Here is an 18704-nt window from a genome sequence, read left to right on the forward strand (position 1 = left end):
AAATAGGGTGCACTGTCTTCCCATCTGCTGCACTTTTTTCGAGAAATACTTCTTTATCAACATAGCAGTTTCACATGGTATTTTTAATTATTCAACAGTTTATACATTCAAGTGGTGAAATAAGTACATGTTTTAATGCTAAATGGGAGACTGCCTGCGAGTGCTATCCAAAGGAGGACATAAAAAATGTCTAGCCAGAAAGGTGGGTTGAAATCCCATTCTCCAGACTGGGCCCAAGAGTAGGATATGTAGGCAAATGTTTTTGAGTTCCAGCACTTGTGTTTTGAAGGTAGATTGTTGTTCCATAGCTGCAAAGTCTATGTAAAGCAAGGGCTGAATTGTGTGGTTTGTGCTTTGAAAATGTAAAAGTCAAGCGCTGAATGTACAGAGTTTCACCCCAGATGGGACTTGAACCCACAATCCCTGGCTTAGGAGGCCAGTGCCTTATCCATTAGGCCACTGGGGCCATGTTGATACTGCTCTCCCCTGTCCTCCAAATACAAGATCCACTCCCTATCATGTGGTCTCTACCGCAGTTTAAGTCTATGGAATCACTTATACAATACATTCACAACAAGCAATCCATGGATAACTCCACTCTCTTTAAAGTCCTTACAACTATTCAAATATCTAATATACCCTCACCTGAGAGAACAACACAATGTCGACGCTAAACTCTCCTAACATCCCTTCACATGTCACAACAAAATGCCCACTGCTCGAGCCAGCAGGAAACATCATGGCAGCTCAAGGAATACAACTGCACTTGCAGTTCTAACAACATCAACCCGAACTAGCATTTCCTTCTTTTGATATACATATTTATAGAGAGATTTTTAATGATCGGTGCTTAGCAGAAAGGAGATACTTATGGCAAAAGTTTTACTTTTTGCACACTGTAGATCATTACTGGAAAGATAGACTCTATCTGCATATTTACACATCATTTTTAACATGACTCAGAAATGTCATGCCTTTTTTTGAACAAATTATTACATGGTTTGTGAGAACGTCTAATTCAGCACTACAGCTTCTGCTTTCATTCTCCATGCCTGAAAACATAATCTTCCATATGAACCAACAAAAGACTAGGAATTTTTTGTTTTTTTTGAGTGATGGCATTGAAATGTGCAGTAAGAAATAAAGTACCTTTGTCATACATAAAAAGGATAACGCAAGTCACCTCCGAGTTCATTCACCCCACAGAGGAATTCTGTCTTCACCCACTTTCCTCTATGTGATCACTAAGCTACTCCACAACTTGCAATACCTTTACAACATACGACAGGGTGTGTTTTATCCCACACATCCATTCAAACATATATCTTTTCTGCTCAGACATAAAACAAGCACATTTCTCCATTCCTATCCTAGCAGTGGAGAAAATGCTCTGCTGTGGTACTTGAACAGGTGGCGGAGTAAAGTTTGTTGGAATTGGTTATTTTATCAGCACGCTTCAGTGCTAATGTTGTTAAGAAGGAAGACCCTTAGGAAACTAGATAAACATCTCCAAAATACATCTTCTTCCACCCCAGAAAGAACTCAAACCCACAATCCCTTTGTGAGTATTTGACTGCCTTACCCATTAGGCCAATGGGGTTGCACAGGAGTGCTGTTAACCAATAGCTACAAACACTTTCTAAAAATACGAAACATATTCTACATGTTTGTCGCTCCCACTCAGGTATAAAAGAAGTTCATATCACCTTTAAAGAGTCCCCAGCAGTGGTGATTAAAGTTTGAAATGGCTGCATTTAACAGAACTAGTTAATCCATCATGCTTCAGTCCCACTGTTCTTACGAGTGAAGGACCTGGTGTGGCAGACTCCTACGATATAATTTGGCCATCTTGTTTGTTCACAATATATGCACTCTTAAGGGAACAACAGGTAGTACTAACAAAGTATTACAATCTGCGCCAAATGTATGCTCTAGGTTTGGAAAATTAGAGTTGGGCAAGACTAAAACTAAACGTCTGCCTTGGCCCTTAGTTGGCATGGCAAATTTTCAAAATAGAGAGAGGACAAGCATCCCAGGCAGTGTCCAATATCTCTCTAATGTCCTTGTTGAAACCAAAGGTTGTTAAACAGGACATACAATCTACATGAACTAAAAGCAGACAAGTAAAGCTGCCTTTCACAGGTGTCCCATCAACTTCTCAGTCTAACAACACCCCGGGTGTTTTGAAAAATCTATTTAACTGCCATCATTGAAACACCACCCTGCCCTCCCTAAACTCAGTTTGGTTTCTGAGACTAGGGGCCCAGCGATATTAGCATAAAATAGGGTGCACTGTCTTCCCATCTGCTGCACTTTTTTCGAGAAATACTTCTTTATCAACATAGCAGTTTCACATGGTATTTTTAATTATTCAACAGTTTATACATTCAAGTGGTGAAATAAGTACATGTTTTAATGCTAAATTTGAGGCTGCCTGCGAGTGCTATCCAAAGGAGGACATAAAAAATGTCTAGCCAGAAAGGTGGGTTGAAATCCCATTCTCCAGACTGGGCCCAAGAGTAGGATATGTAGGCAAATGTTTTTGAGTTCCAGCACTTGTGTTTTGAAGGTAAATTGATGTTCCATAGCTGCAAAGTCTATGTAAAGCAAGGGCTGAATTGTGTGGTTTGTGCTTTGAAAATGTAAAAGTCAAGAGCTGAATGTACAGAGTTTCCCCAAAGATGGGACTGGAATCCACAATCCCTGGCTTAGGAGGCCAGTGCCTTATCCATTAGGCCACTGGGGCCACGTTGATACTGCTCTCCCCTGTCTTCCAAATACAAGATCCACTCCCTATCATGTGGTCTCTACCGCAGTTTAAGTCTATGGAATCACTTATACAATACATTCACAACGAGCAATCCATGGATAACTCCCCTCTCTTTAAAGTCCTTACAACTATTCAAATATCTAATATACCCTCACCTGGAAGAACAACACAATGCGGACGCTAAACTCTCCTAACTTCACTTCACATGTTACAACAAAATGCCCACTGCTCGAGCCAGCAGGAAACATCAAGGCAGCTCAAGGAATACAACTGCACTTGCAGTTCTAACAACATTAACCCGAATTAGCATTTCCTTCTTCCTATATACATATTTATAGAGAGATTTTTAATGATCGGTGCTTAGCAGAAAGGAGATACTTATGGCAAAAGGTTTACTTTTTGCACACTGTTGATCATTACTGGAAAGATAGACTCTATCTGCATATTTACACATCATTTTTAATATGACTCAGAAATGTCATGCCTTTTTTTGAACAAATTATTACATGGTTTGTGAGAACGTCTAATTCAGCACTACAGCTTCTGCTTTCATTTTCCATGCCTGAAAACATAATCTTCCATATGAAACAACAAAAGACTAGGAATGTTTTTTTTTTTTGGAGTGATGGCATTGAAATGTGCAGTATGAAATAAAGTATCTTTGTCATACATAAAAAGGATAACGCAAGTTACCTCCGAGTTCATTCACCCCACAGAGGAATTCTGTCTTCGCCCACTTTCCTCTATGTGATCACTAAGCTACTCCACAACTTGCAATACCTTTACAACATACGACAGGGTGTGTTTTATCCCACACATCCATTCAAACATATATCTTTTCTGCTCAGACATAAAACAAGCACATTTCTCCATTCCTATCCTAGCAGTGGAGAAAATGCTCTGCTGTGGTACTTGAACAGGTGGCGGAGTAAAGTTTGTTGGAATTGGTTATTTTATCAGCACGCTTCAGTGCTAATGTTGTTAAGAAGGAAGACTCTTAGGAAACTAGATAAAAATCTCCAAAATACATCATCTTCCACCCCAGAAAGAACTCAAACCCACAATCCCTTTGTGAGTATTTGACTGCCTTACCCATTAGGCCAACGGGGTTGCACAGGCGTGCTGTTAACCAATAGCTACAAACACTTTCTAAAAATACGACACATATACTACATGTTTGTCGCGCCCACTCAGGTATAAAAGAAGTTCATATCACCTTTAAAGAGTCCCCAGCTGTGGTAATTAAAGTTTGAAATGGCTGCATTTAAGGGAACTAGTTAATCCATCATGCTTCAGTCCCACTGTTCTTACGAGTGAAGGACCTGGTGTGGCAGACTCCTACGATATAATTAGGCCATCTTGTTTGTTCACAATATATGCACTCTTAAGGGAACAACAGGTAGTACTAACAAAGTATTACAATCTGCGCCAAACGTATGCTCTAGGTTTGGAAAATTAGAGTTGAGCAAGGCTAAAACTAAACGTCTGCCTTGGCCCTTAGTTGGCATGGCAAATTTTCAAAATAGAGAGAGGACAAGCATCCCAGGCAGTGTCCCAATATCTCTCTAATGTCCTTGAAGAAACCAAAGGTTGTTAAACAGGACGTACAATCTACATCAACTAAAAGCAGACAAGTAAAGCTGCCTTTCACAGGTGTCCCATCAACTTCTCAGTCTAACAACACCCCAGGTGTTTTGAAAAATCTATTTAACTGCCATCATTGAAACACCACCCTGCCCTCCCTTAACTCAGTTTGGTTTCTAAGACTAGGGGCCCAGCGATAGTAGCATAAAATAGGGTGCACTGTCTTCCCATCTGCTGCACTTTTTTCGAGAAATACTTCTTTATCAACATAGCAGTTTCACATGGTATTTTTAATTATTCAACAGTTTATACATTCAAGTGGTGAAATAAGTACATGTTTTAATGCTAAATGGGAGACTGCCTGCGAGTGCTATCCAAAGGAGGACATAAAAAATGTCTAGCCAGAAAGGTGGGTTGAAATCCCATTCTCCAGACTGTGCCCAAGAGTAGATATGTAGGCAAATGTTTTTGAGTTCCAGCACTTGTGTTTTGAAGGTAGATTGATGTTCCATAGCTGCAAAGTCTATGTAAAGCAGGGGCTGAATTGTGTGGTTTGTGCTTTGAAAATGTAAAAGTCAAGAGCTGAACGTACAGAGGTTCACCCCAGATGGGACTTGAACCCACAATCCCTGGCTTAGGAGGCCAGTGCCTTATCCATTAGGCCACTGGGGCCACGTTGATACTGCTCTCCCCTGTCGTCCAAATACAAGATCCACTCCCTATCATGTGGTCTCTACCGCACTTTAAGTCTATGGAATCACTTATGCAATACATTCACAACAAGCAATCCATGGATAACTCCCCTCTCTTTAAAGTCCTTACAACTATTCAAATATCTAATATACCCTCACCTGGAAGAACAACACAATGCGGACGCTAAACTCTCCTAACTTCACTTCACATGTCACAACAAAATGCCCACTGCTCGAGCCAGCAGAAAACATCAAGGCAGCTCAAGGAATACAACTGCACTTGCAGTTCTAACAACATCAACCCGAACTAGCATTTCCTTCTTCTGATATACATATTTATAGAGAGATTTTTAATGATCGGTGCTTAGCAGAAAGGAGATACTTATGGCAAAAGGTTTACTTTTTGCACACTGTAGATCATTACTGGAAAGATAGACTCTATCTGCATATTTACACATCATTTTTAATATGACTCAGAAATGTCATGCCTTTTTTGAACAAATTATTTCATGGTTTGTGAGAACGTCTAATTCAGCACTACAGCTTCTGCTTTCATTTTCCATGCCTGAAAAGATAATCTTCCATATGAAACAACAAAAGACTAGGAATGTTTTTTTTTTTTTGGAGTGATGGCATTGAAATGTGCAGTAAGAAATAAAGTACCTTTGTCATACATAAAAAGGATACCGCAAGTTACCTCCGAGTTCATTCACCCCACAGAGGAATTCTGTCTTCGCCCACTTTCCTGTATGTGATCACTAAGCTACTCCACAACTTGCAATACCTTTACAACATACGACGGGGTGTGTTTTATCCCACACATCCATTCAAACATATATCTTTTCTGCTCAGACATAAAACAAGCACATTTCTCCATTCCTATCCTAGCAGTGGAGAAAATGCTCTGCTGTGGTACTTGAACAGGTGGCGGAGTAAAGTTTGTTGGAATTGGTTATTTTATCAGCACGCTTCAGTGCTAATGTTGTTAAGAAGGAAGACCCTTAGGAAACTAGATAAAAATCTCCAAAATACATCATCTTCCACCCCAGAAAGAACTCAAACCCACAATCCCTTTGTGAGTATTTGACTGCCTTACCCATTAGGCCAACGGGGTTGCACAGGAGTGCTGTTAACCAATAGCTACAAACACTTTCTAAAAATACGACACATATACTACATGTTTGTCGCGCCACTCAGGTATAAAAGAAGTTCATATCACCTTTAAAGAGTCCCCAGCTGTGGTGATTAAAGTTTGAAATGGCTGCATTTAAGGGAACTAGTTAATCCATCATGCTTCAGTCCCACTGTTCTTATGAGTGAAGGACCTGGTGTGGCAGACTCCTACGATATAATTAGGCCATCTTGTTTGTTCACAATATATGCACTCTTAAGGGAACAACAGGTAGTACTAACAAAGTATTACAATCTGCGCCAAATGTATGCTCTAGGTTTGGAAAATTAGAGTTGGGCAAGGCTAAAACTAAACGTCTGCCTTGGCCCTTAGTTGGAATGCCAATTTTCAAAATAGAGAGAGGACAAGCATCCCAGGCAGTGTCCCAATATCTCTCTAATGTCCTTGAAGAAAGCAAAGGTTGTTAAACAGGACGTACAATCTACATCAACTAAAAGCAGACAAGTAAAGCTGCCTTTCACAGGTGTCCCATCAACTTCTCAGTCTAACAACACCCCGGGTGTTTTGAAAAATCTATTTAACTGCCATCATTGAAACACCACCCTGCCCTCCCTAAACTCATTTTGGTTTCTAAGACTAGGGGCCCAGCGATAGTAGCATAAAATAGGGTGCACTGTCTTCCCATCTGCTGCACTTTTTTCGAGAAATACTTCTTTATCAACATAGCAGTTTCACATGGTATTTTTAATTATTCAACAGTTTATACATTCAAGTGGTGAAATAAGTACATGTTTTAATGCTAAATGGGAGACTGCCTGCGAGTGCTATCCAAAGGAGGACATCAAAAATGTCTAGCCAGAAAGGTGGGTTGAAATCCCATTCTCCAGACTGGGCCCAAGAGTAGGATATGTAGGCAAATGTTTTTGAGTTCCAGCACTTGTGTTTTGAAGGTAGATTGATGTTCCATAGCTGCAAAGTCTATGTAAAGCAAGGGCTGAATTGTGTGGTTTGTGCTTTGAAAATGTAAAAGTCAAGAGCTGAATGTACAGAGTTTCACCCCAGATGGGACTTCAACCCACAATCTCTGTCTTAGGAGGCCAGTGCCTTATCCATTAGGCCACTGGGGCCATGTTGATACTGCTCTCCCCTATTCTCCAAATACAAGATCCACTCCCTATCATGTGGTCTCTACCGCAGTTTAAGTCTATGCAATCACTTATACAATACATTCACAACAAGCAATCCATGGATAACTGCCCTCTCTTTAAAGTCCTTACAATTATTCAAATATCTAATATACCCTCACCTGGAAGAACAACACAATGCGGACGCTAAACTCTCCTAACTTCACTTCACATGTCACAACAAAATGCCCACTGCTCGAGCCAGCAGGAAACATCATGGCAGCTCAAGGAATACAACTGCACTTGCAGTTCTAACAACATCAACCTGAACTAGCATTTCCTTCTTCTAGTATACATATTAATAGAGCGATTTTTAATGATCGGTGCTTAGCAGAAAGGAGATACTTATGGCAAAAGGTTGACTTTTTGCACACTGTAGATCATTACTGGAAAGATAGACTCTATCTGCATATTTACACATCATTTTTAATATGACTCAGAAATGTCATGCCTTTTTTTGAACAAATTATTACATGGTTTGTGAGAACGTCTAATTCAGCACTACAGCTTCTGCTTTCATTCTCCATGCCTGAAAACATAATCTTCCATATGAAACAACAAAAGAGTAGGAATTTTTTGTTTTTTTTGAGTGATGGCATTGAAATGTGCAGTAAGAAATAAAGTACCTTTGTCATACATAAAAAGGATAACGCAAGTCACCTCCGAGTTCATTCACCCCACAGAGGAATTCTGTCTTCACCCACTTTCCTCTATGTGATCACTAAGCTACTCCACAACTTGCAATACCTTTACAACATACGACAGGGTGTGTTTTATCCCACACATCCATTCAAACATATATCTTTTCTGCTCAGACATAAAACAAGCACATTTCTCCATTCCAATCCTAGCAGTGGAGAAAATGCTCTGCTGCGGTACTTGAACAGGTGGCGGAGTAAAGTTTGTTGGAATTGGTTATTTTATCAGCACGCTTCAGTGTTAATGTTGTTAAGAAGGAAGACCCTTAGGAAACTAGATAAAAATCTCTAAAATACATCTTCTTCCACCCCAGAAAGAACTCAAACCCACAATCCCTTTGTGAGTATTTGACTGCCTTACCCATTAGGCCAACGGGGTTGTACAGGAGTGCCGTTAACCAATAGCTACAAACACTTTCTAAAAATACGACACATATTCTACATGTTTGTCGCTCCCACTCAGGTATAAAAGAAGTTCACATCACCTTTAAAGAGTCCCCAGCTGTGGTGATTAAAGTTTGAAATGGCTGCATTTAAGGGAACTAGTTAATCCATCATGCTTCAGTCCCACTGTTCTTACGAGAGAAGGACCTGGTGTGGCAGACTCCTACGATATAATTTGGCCATCTTGTTTGTTCACAATATATGCACTCTTAAGGGAACAACAGGTAGTACTAACAAAGTATTACAATCTGCACCAAATGTATGCTCTAGGTTTGGAAAATTAGAGTTGGGCAAGGCTAAAACTAAACGTCTGCCTTAGCCCTTAGTTGGCATGGCAAATTTTCAAAATAGAGAGAGGACAAGCATCCCAGGCAGGGTCCCAATATCTCTCTAATGTCCTTGTTGAAACCAAAGGTTGTTAAACAGGACATACAATCTACATCAACTAAAAGCAGACAAGTAAAGCTGCCTTTCACAGGTGTTCCATCAACTTCTCAGTCTAACAACACCCCGGGTGTTTTGAAAAATCTATTTAACTGCCATCATTGAAACACCACCCTGCCCTCCCTAAACTCAGTTTGGTTTCTAAGACTAGGGGCCCAGCGATAGTAGCATAAAATAGGGTGCACTGTTTTCCCATCTGCTGCACTTTTTTCGAGAAATACTTCTTTATCAACATAGCAGTTTCATATGGTATTTTTAATTATTCAACAGTTTATACATTCAAGTGGTGAGATAAGTACATGTTTTAATGCTAAATGGGAGACTGCCTGCGAGTGCTATCCAAAGGAGGACATAAAAAATGTCTAGCCAGAAAGGTGGGTTGAAATCCCATTCTCCAGACTGGGCCCAAGAGTAGGATATGTAGGCAAATGTTTTTGAGTTCCAGCACTTGTGTTTTGAAGGTAAATTGATGTTCCATAGCTGCAAAGTCTATGTAAAGCAAGGGCTGAATTGGGTGGTTTGTGCTTTGAAAATGTAAAAGTCAAGAGCTGAATGTACAGAGTTTCCCCCCAGATGGGACTTGAACCCACAATCCCTGGCTTAGGAGGCCAGTGCCTTATCCATTAGGCCACTGGGGCCACGTTGATACTGCTCTCCCCTGTCTTCCAAATACAAGATCCACTCCCTATCATGTGGTCTCTACCGCAGTTTAAGTCTATGGAATCACTTATACAATACATTCACAACGAGCAATCCATGGATAACTCCCCTCTCTTTAAAGTCCTTACAACTATTCAAATATCTAATATACCCTCACCTGGAAGAACAACACAATGCGGACGCTAAACTCTCCTAACTTCACTTCACATGTTACAACAAAATGCCCACTGCTCGAGCCAGCAGGAAACATCAAGGCAGCTCAAGGAATACAACTGCACTTGCAGTTCTAACAACATTAACCCGAATTAGCATTTCCTTCTTCCTATATACATATTTATAGAAGGATTTTTAATGATCGGTGCTTAGCAGAAAGGAGATACTTATGGCAAAAGGTTTACTTTTTGCACACTGTAGATCATTACTGGAAAGATAGACTCTATCTGCATATTTACACATCATTTTTAATATGACTCAGAAATGTCATGCCTTTTTTTGAACAAATTATTACATGGTTTGTGAGAACGTCTAATTCAGCACTACAGCTTCTGCTTTCATTCTCCATGCCTGAAAACATAATCTTCCATATGAAACAACAAAAGACTAGGAATTTTTTGTTTTTTTTGAGTGATGGCATTGAAATGTGCAGTAAGAAATAAAGTACCTTTGTCATACATAAAAAGGATAACGCAAGTCACCTCCGAGTTCATTCACCCCACAGAGGAATTCTGTCTTCACCCACTTTCCTCTATGTGATCACTAAGCTACTCCACAACTTGCAATACCTTTACAACATACGACAGGGTGTGTTTTATCCCACACATCCATTCAAACATATATCTTTACTGCTCAGACATAAAACAAGCACATTTCTCCATTCCTATCCTAGCAGTGGAGAAAATGCTCTGCTGTGGTACTTGAACAGGTGGCGGAGCAAAGTTTGTTGGAATTGGTTATTTTATCAGCACGCTTCAGTGCTAATGTTGTTAAGAAGGAAGACCCTTAGGAAACTAGATAAACATCTATAAAGTACATCTTCTTCCATCCCAGAAAGAACTCAAACCCACAATCCCTTTGTGAGTATTTGACTGCCTTACCCATTAGGCCAACGGGGTTGCACAGGAGTGCTGTTAACCAATAGCTACAAACACTTTCTAAAAATACGACAAATATTCTACATGTTTGTCGCTCCCACTCAGGTATAAAAGAAGTTCATATCACCTTTAAAGAGTCCCCAACTGTGGTGATTAAAGTTTGAAATGGCTGCATTTAAGGGAAATAGTTAATCCATCATGCTTCAGTCCCACTGTTCTTACGAGTGAAGGACCTGGTGTGGCAGACTCCTACGATATAATTTGGCCATCTTGTTTGTTCACAATATATGCACTCTTTAGGGAGCAACAGGTAGTACTAACAAAGTATTACAATCTGCGCCAAATATATGCTCTAGGTTTGGAAAATTAGAGTTGGGCAAGACTAAAACTAAACGTCTGCCTTGGCCCTTAGTTGGCATGGCAAATATTCAAAATAGAGAGAGGACAAGCATCCCAGGCAGTGTCCCAATATCTCTCTAATGTCCTTGTTGAAACCAAAGGTTGTTAAACAGGACATACAATCTACATCAACTAAAAGCAGACAAGTAAATCTGCCTTTCACAGGTGTCCCATCAACTTCTCAGTCTAACAACACCCCGAGTGTTTTGAAAAATCTACTTAACTGCCATCATTGAAACACCACGCTGCCCTCCCTAAACTCAGTTTGGTTTCTAAGACTAGGGGCCCAGCGATAGTAGCATAAAATAGGGTGCACTGTATTCCCATCTGCTGCACTTTTTTCGAGAAATACTTCTTTATCAACATAGCAGTTTCACATGGTATTTTTAATTATTCAACAGTTTATACATTCAAGTGGTGAAATAAGTACATGTTTTAATGCTAAATGGGAGACTGCCTGCGAGTGCTATCCAAAGGAGGACATAAAAAATGTCTAGCCAGAAAGGTGGGTTGAAATCCCATTCTCCAGACTGGGCCCAGGAGTAGGATATGTAGGCAAATGTTTTTGAGTTCCAGCACTAGTGTTTTGAAGGTAGATTGATGTTCCATAGCTGCAAAGTCTATGTAAAGCAAGGGCTGAATCGTGTGGTTTGTGCTTTGAAAATGTAAAAGTCAAGCGCTGAACGTACAGAGTTTCTCCCCAGATGGGACTTGAACCCACAATCCCTGGCTGAGGAGGCCAGTGCCTTATCCATTAGGCCACTGGGGTCACGCTGGTACTGCTCTCCCCTGTCTTCCAAATACAGGATCCACTCCCTATCATCTGGTCTCTACCGCAGTTTAAGTCTCTGGAATCACTTATACAATACATTCACAACGAGCAATCCATGGATAACTCCCCTCTCTTTAAAGTCCTTACAACTATTAAAATATCTAATATACCCTCACCTGGAAGAACAACACAATGCGGACGCTAAACTCTCCTAACTTCACTTCACATGTCACAACAAAATGCCCACTGCTCGAGCCAGCAGGAAACATCAAGGCAGCTCAAGGAATACAACTGCACTTGCAGTTCTAACAACATCAACCCGAACTAGCATTTCCTTCTTCTGATATGCATATTGATAGAGAGATTTTTAATGATCGGTGCTTAGCAGAAAGGAGATACTTATGGCAAAAGGTTTACTTTTTGCACACTGTAGATCATTACTGGAAAGATAGACTCTATCTGCATATTTACACATCATTTTTAATATGACTCAGAAACGTCATGCCTTTTTTTGAACAAATTATTACATGGTTTGTGAGAACGACTAATTCAGCACTACAGCTTCTGCTTTCATTCTCCATGCCTGAAAACATAATCTTCCATATGAAACAACAAAAGACTAGGATTTTTTTGTTTTTTTTGAGTGATGGCATTAAAATGTGCAGTAAGAAATAAAGTACCTTTGTCATACATAAAAAGGATAACGCAAGTCACCTCTGAGTTCATTCACCCCACAGAGGAATTCTGTCTTCACCCACTTTCCTCTATGTGATCACTAAGCTACTCCACAACTTGCAATACCTTTACAACATACGACAGGGTGTGTTTTATCCCACACATCCATTCAAACATATATCTTTTCTGCTCAGACATAAAACAAGCACATTTCTCCATTCCAATCCTAGCAGTGGAGAAAATGCTCTGCTGCGGTACTTGAACAGGTGGCGGAGTAAAGTTTGTTGGAATTGGTTATTTTATCAGCACGCTTCAGTGCTAATGTTGTTAAGAAGGAAGACCCTTAGGAAACTAGATAAACATCTCCAAAATACATCTTCTTCCACCCCAGAAAGAACTCAAACCCACAATCTCTTTGTGAGTATTTGACTGCCTTAGAATTAGGCCAACGGGGTTGCACAGGAGTGCTGTTAACCAAAAGCTACAAACACTTTCTAAAAATACGACACATATTCTACATGTTTGTCGCTCCCACTCAGGTATAAAAGAAGTTCATATCACATTTAAAGAGTCCCCAGCTGTGGTGATTAAAGTTTGCAATGGCTGCATTTAAGGGAACTAGTTAATCCATCATGCTTCAGTCCCACTGTTCTTACGAGAGAAGGACCTGGTGAGGCAGACTCCTACGATATAATTTGGCCATCTTGTTTGTTCACAATATATGCACTCTTAAGGGAACAACAGGTACTACTAACAAAGGATTACAATCTGCGCCAAATGTATGCTCTAGGTTTGGAAAATTAGAGTTGGGCAAGGCTAAAACTAAACGTCTGCCTTGGCCCTTAGTTGGCATGGCAAATTTTCAAAATAGAGAGAGGACAAGCATCCCAGGCAGTGTCCCAATATCTCTCTAATGTCCTTGTTGAAACCAAAGGTTGTTAAACAGGACATACAATCTACATCAAGTAAAAGCAGACAAGTAAATCTGCCTTTCACAGGTGTCCCATCAACTTCTCAGTCTAACAACACCCCGGGTGTTTTGAAAAATCTACTTAACTGCCATCATTGAAACACCACCCTGCCCTCCCTAAACTCAGTTTGGTTTCTAAGACTAGGGGCCCAGCGATAGTAGCATAAAATAGGGTGCACTGTCTTCTCATCTGCTGCACTTTTTTCGAGAAATACTTCTTTATCAACATAGCAGTTTCACATGGTATTTTTAATTATTCAACAGTTTATACATTCAAGTGGTGAAATAAGTACATGTTTTAATGCTAAATGGGAGACTGCCTGCGAGTGCTATCCAAAGGAGGACATAAAAAATGTCTAGCCAGAAAGGTGGGTTGAAATCCCATTCTCCAGACTGGGCCCAAGAGTAGGATATGTAGGCAAATGTTTTTGAGTTCCAGCACTTGTGTTTTGAAGGTAGATTGATGTTCCATAGCTGCAAAGTCTATGTAAAGCAAGGGCTGAATTGTGTGGTTTGTGCTTTGAAAATGTAAAGTCAAGAGCTGAATGTACAGAGTTTCACCCCAGATGGGACTTGAACCCACAATCCCTGTGTTTGGAGGCCAGTGCCTTATCCATTAGGCCACTGGGGCCATGTTGTTACTGCTCTCCCCTGTCCTCCAAATACAAGATCCACTCCCTATCATGTGGTCTCTACCGCAGTTTAAGTCTATGGAATCACTTATACAACACATTCACAACAAGCAATCCATGGATAACTCCCCTCTCTTTAAAGTCCTTACAACTATTCAAATATCTAATATACCCTCACCTGGAAGAACAACACAATGCGGACGCTAAACTCTCCTAACTTCACTTCACATGTCACAACAAAATGCCCACTGCTCGAGCCAGCAGGAAACATCATGGCAGCTCAAGGAATACAACTGCACTTGCAGTTCTAACAACATCAACCCGAACTAGCATTTCCTTCTTCTGATATACATATTTATAGAGAGATTTTTAATGATCGGTGCTTAGCAGAAAGGAGATACTTATGGCAAAAGTTTTACTTTTTGCACACTGTAGATCATTACTGGAAAGATAGACTCTATCTGCATATTTACACATCATTTTTAATATGACTCAGAAATGTCATGCCTTTTTTTGAACAAATTATTACATGGTTTGTGAGAACGTCTAATTCAGCACTACAGCTTCTGCTTTCATTCTCCATGCTTGAAAACATAATCTTCCATATGAAACAACAAAAGACTAGGAATTTTTTGTTTTTTTTGAGTGATGGCATTGAAATGTGCAGAAAGAAATAAAGTACCTTTGTCATACATAAAAAGGATAACGCAAGTTACCTCCGAGTTCATTCACCCCACAGAGGAATTCTGTCTTCGCCCACTTTCCTCTATGTGATCACTAAGCTACTCCACAACTTGCAATACCTTTACAACATACGACAGGGTGTTTTATCCCACACATCCATTCAAACATATATCTTTTCTGCTCAGACATAAAACAAGCACATTTCTCCATTCCAATCCTAGCATTGGAGAAAATGCTCTGCTGCGGTACTTGAACAGGTGGCGGAGTAAAGTTTGTTGTAATTGGTTATTTTATCAGCACGCTTCAGTGCTAATGTTGTTAAGAAGGAAGACCCTTAGGAAACTAGATAAACATCTCCAAAATACATCTTCTTCCACCCCAGAAAGAACTCAAACCCACAATCCCTTTGTGAGTATTTGACTGCCTTACCCATTAGGCCAACGGGGTTGCACAGGAGTGCTGTTAACCAATATCTACAAACACTTTCTAAAAATACGACACATATTCTACATGTTTGTCGCTCCCACTCAGGTATAAAAGAAGTTCACATCACCTTTAAAGAGTCCCCAGCTGTGGTGATTAAAGTTTGAAATGGCTGCATTTAAGGGAACTAGTTAATCCATCATGCTTCAGTCCCACTGTTCTTACGAGAGAAGGACCTGGTGTGGCAGACTCCTACGATATAATTTGGCCATCTTGTTTGTTCACAATATATGCACTCTTAAGGGAACAACAGGTAGTACTAACAAAGTATTACAATCTGCGCCAAATGTATGCTCTAGGTTTGGAAAATTAGAGTTGGGCAAGGCTAAAACTAAACGTCTGCCTTGGCCCTTAGTTGGCATGGCAAATTTTCAAAATAGAGAGAGGACAAGCATCCCAGGCAGTGTCCCAATATCTCTCTAATGTCCTTGTTGAAACCAAAGGTTGTTAAACAGGACATACAATCTACATCAACTAAAAGCAGACAAGTAAAGCTGCCTTTCACAGGTGTCCCATCAACTTCTCAGTCTAACAACACCCCAGGTGTTTTGAAAAATCTATTTAACTGCCATCATTGAAACACCACCCTACCCTCCCTAAACTCAGTTTGGTTTCTAAGACTAGGGGCCCAGCGATAGTAGCATAAAATAGGGTGCACTGTCTTCCCATCTGCTGCACTTTTTTTTAGAAATACTTCTTTATCAACATAGCAGTTTCATATGGTATTTTTAATTATTCAACAGTTTATACATTCAAGTGGTGAAATAAGTACATGTTTTAATGGTAAATGGGAGACTGCCTGCGAGTGCTATCCAAAGGAGGACATAAAAAATGTCTAGCCAGAAAGCAGGGTTGAAATCCCATTCTCCAGACTGGGCCCAAGAGTAGGATATGTAGGCAAATGTTTTTGAGTTCCAGCACTTGTGTTTTGAAGGTAAATTGATGTTCCATAGCTGCAAAGTCTATGTAAAGCAAGGGCTGAATTGTGTGGTTTGTGCTTTGAAAATGTAAAAGTCAAGAGCTGAATGTACAGAGTTTCACCCCAGATGGGACTTAAACCCACAATCCCTGGCTTAGGAGGCCAGTGCCTTATCCATTAGGCCACTGGGGCCATGTTGATACTGCTCTCCCCTGTCCTCCAAATACAAGAGACACTCCCTATCATGTGGTCTCTACCGCAGTTTAAGTCTATGGAATCACTTATACAATACATTCACAACAAGCAATCCATGGATAACTCCCCTCTCTTTAAAGTCCTTTCAACTATTCAAATATCTAATATACCCTCACCTGAGAGAACAACACAATGCGGACGCTAGACTCTCCTAACTTCCCTTCACATGTCACAACAAAATGCCCACTGCTCGAGCCAGCAGGAAACATCATGGCAGCTCAAGGAATACAACTGCACTTGCAGTTCTAACAACATCAACCCGAACTAGCATTTCCTTCTTTTGATATACATATTTATAGAGAGATTTTTAATGATCGGTGCTTAGCAGAAAGGAGATACTTATGACAAAAGTTTTACTTTTTGCACACTGTAGATCATTACTGGAAAGATAGACTCTATCTGCATATTTACACATCATTTTTAATATGACTCAGAAATGTCATGCCTTTTTTTGAACAAATTATTACATGGTTTGTGAGAACGTCTAATTCAGCACTACAGCTTCTGCTTTCATTCTCCATGCCTGAAAACATAATCTTCCATATGAAACAACAAAAGACTAGGAATTTTTTGTTTTTTTTGAGTGATGGCATTGAAATGTGCAGTAAGAAATAAAGTACCTTTGTCATACATAAACAGGATAACGCAAGTCACCTCCGAGTTCATTCACCCCACAGAGGAATTCTGTCTTCACCCACTTTCCTCTATGTGATCACTAAGCTACTCCACAACTTGCAATACCTTTACAACATACGACAGGGTGTGTTTTATCCCACACATCCATTCAAACATATATCTTTTCTGCTCAGACATAAAACAAGCACATTTCTCCATTCCTATCCTAGCAGTGGAGAAAATGCTCTGCTGTGGTACTTGAACAGGTGGCGGAGTAAAGTTTGTTGGAATTGGTTATTTTATGAGCACGCTTCAGTGCTAATGTTGTTAAGAAGGAAGACCTTTAGGAAACTAGATAAACATCTCCAAAATACATCTTCTTCCACCCCAGAAAGAAGTCAAACCCACAATCCCTTTGTGAGTATTTGACTGCCTTACCCATTAGGCCAACGGGGTTGCAAAGGAGTGCTGTTAACCAATAGCTACAAACACTTTCTAAAAATACGACACATATTCTACATGTTTGTCGCTCCCACTCAGGTATAAAAGAAGTTCATATCACCTTTAAAGAGTCCCCAGCAGTGGTGATTAAAGTTTGAAATGGCTGCATTTAAGGGAACTAGTTAATCCATCATGCTTCAGTCCCACTGTTCTTACGAGTGAAGGACCTGGTGTGGCAGACTCCTACGATATAATTTGGCCATCTTGTTTGTTCACAATATATGCACTCTTAAGGGAACAACAGGTAGTACTAACAAAGTATTACAATCTGCGTCAAATGTATGCTCTAGTTTTGGAAAATTAGAGTTGGGCAAGACTAAAACTAAACGTCTGCCTTGGCCCTTAGTTGGCATGGCAAATTTTCAAAATTGAGAGAGGCAAGCATCCCAGGCAGTGTCCAAAATCTCTCTAATGTCCTTGTTGAAACCAAAGGTTGTTAAACAGGACATACAATGTACATGAACTAAAAGCAGACAAGTAAAGCTGCCTTTTACAGGTGTCCCATCAACTTCTCAGTCTAACAACACCCCGGGTGTTTTGAAAAATCTATTTAACTGCCATCATTGAAACACCACCCTGCCCTCCCTAAACTCAGTTTGGTTTCTAAGACTAGGGGCCCAGCAATATTAGCATAAAATAGGGTGCACTGTCTTCCCATCTGCTGCACTTTTTTCGAGAAATACTTCTTTATCAACATAGCAGTTTCACATGGTATTTTAAATTATTCAACAGTTTATACATTCAAGTGGTGAATTAAGTACATGTTTTAATGCTAAATGGGAGACTGCCTGCGAGTGCTATCCAAAGGATAACATAAAAAATGTCTAGCCAGAAAGGTGGGTTGAAATCCCATTCTCCAGACTGGGCCCAAGAGTAGGATATGTAGGCAAATGTTTTTGAGTTCCAGCACTTGTGTTTTGAGGGTAGATTGATGTTCCATAGCTGCAAAGTCTATGTAAAGCAAGGGCTGAATTGTGTGGTTTGTGGTTTGAAAATGTAAAAGTCAAGCGCTGAATGTACAGAGTTTCACCCCAGATGGGACATGAACCCACAATCCCTGGCTTAGGAGGCCAGTGCCTTATCCATTAGGCCACTGGGGC

The 18704-nt window shown here is 40.2% G+C and overlaps 6 non-coding genes across 6 annotated transcripts; all 6 read right to left on the reverse strand.

Moving 5' to 3' along the window:
• Positions 1-393: 393 nt before the first annotated feature.
• Positions 394-466, reverse strand: TRNAR-CCU (transfer RNA arginine (anticodon CCU)). Its single transcript has one exon. It is a non-coding gene; the product is annotated as a tRNA-Arg (tRNA).
• Positions 467-4953: 4487 nt separating this feature from the next.
• On the reverse strand, positions 4954-5026 carry TRNAR-CCU (transfer RNA arginine (anticodon CCU)). Its single transcript has one exon. It is a non-coding gene; the product is annotated as a tRNA-Arg (tRNA).
• Positions 5027-9513: 4487 nt separating this feature from the next.
• Positions 9514-9586, reverse strand: TRNAR-CCU (transfer RNA arginine (anticodon CCU)). Its single transcript has one exon. It is a non-coding gene; the product is annotated as a tRNA-Arg (tRNA).
• A 2208-nt stretch (positions 9587-11794) lies between these two features.
• On the reverse strand, positions 11795-11867 carry TRNAR-CCU (transfer RNA arginine (anticodon CCU)). The gene has a single exon. It is a non-coding gene; the product is annotated as a tRNA-Arg (tRNA).
• A 4485-nt stretch (positions 11868-16352) lies between these two features.
• TRNAR-CCU (transfer RNA arginine (anticodon CCU)) lies at positions 16353-16425 on the reverse strand. The gene has a single exon. It is a non-coding gene; the product is annotated as a tRNA-Arg (tRNA).
• Positions 16426-18631: 2206 nt separating this feature from the next.
• On the reverse strand, positions 18632-18704 carry TRNAR-CCU (transfer RNA arginine (anticodon CCU)). The gene has a single exon. It is a non-coding gene; the product is annotated as a tRNA-Arg (tRNA).

This window comes from Pleurodeles waltl, chromosome 7, assembly GCF_031143425.1.
Source record: "Pleurodeles waltl isolate 20211129_DDA chromosome 7, aPleWal1.hap1.20221129, whole genome shotgun sequence".
In the NCBI taxonomy this organism is placed as follows: Eukaryota; Metazoa; Chordata; class Amphibia; order Caudata; family Salamandridae; genus Pleurodeles; species Pleurodeles waltl.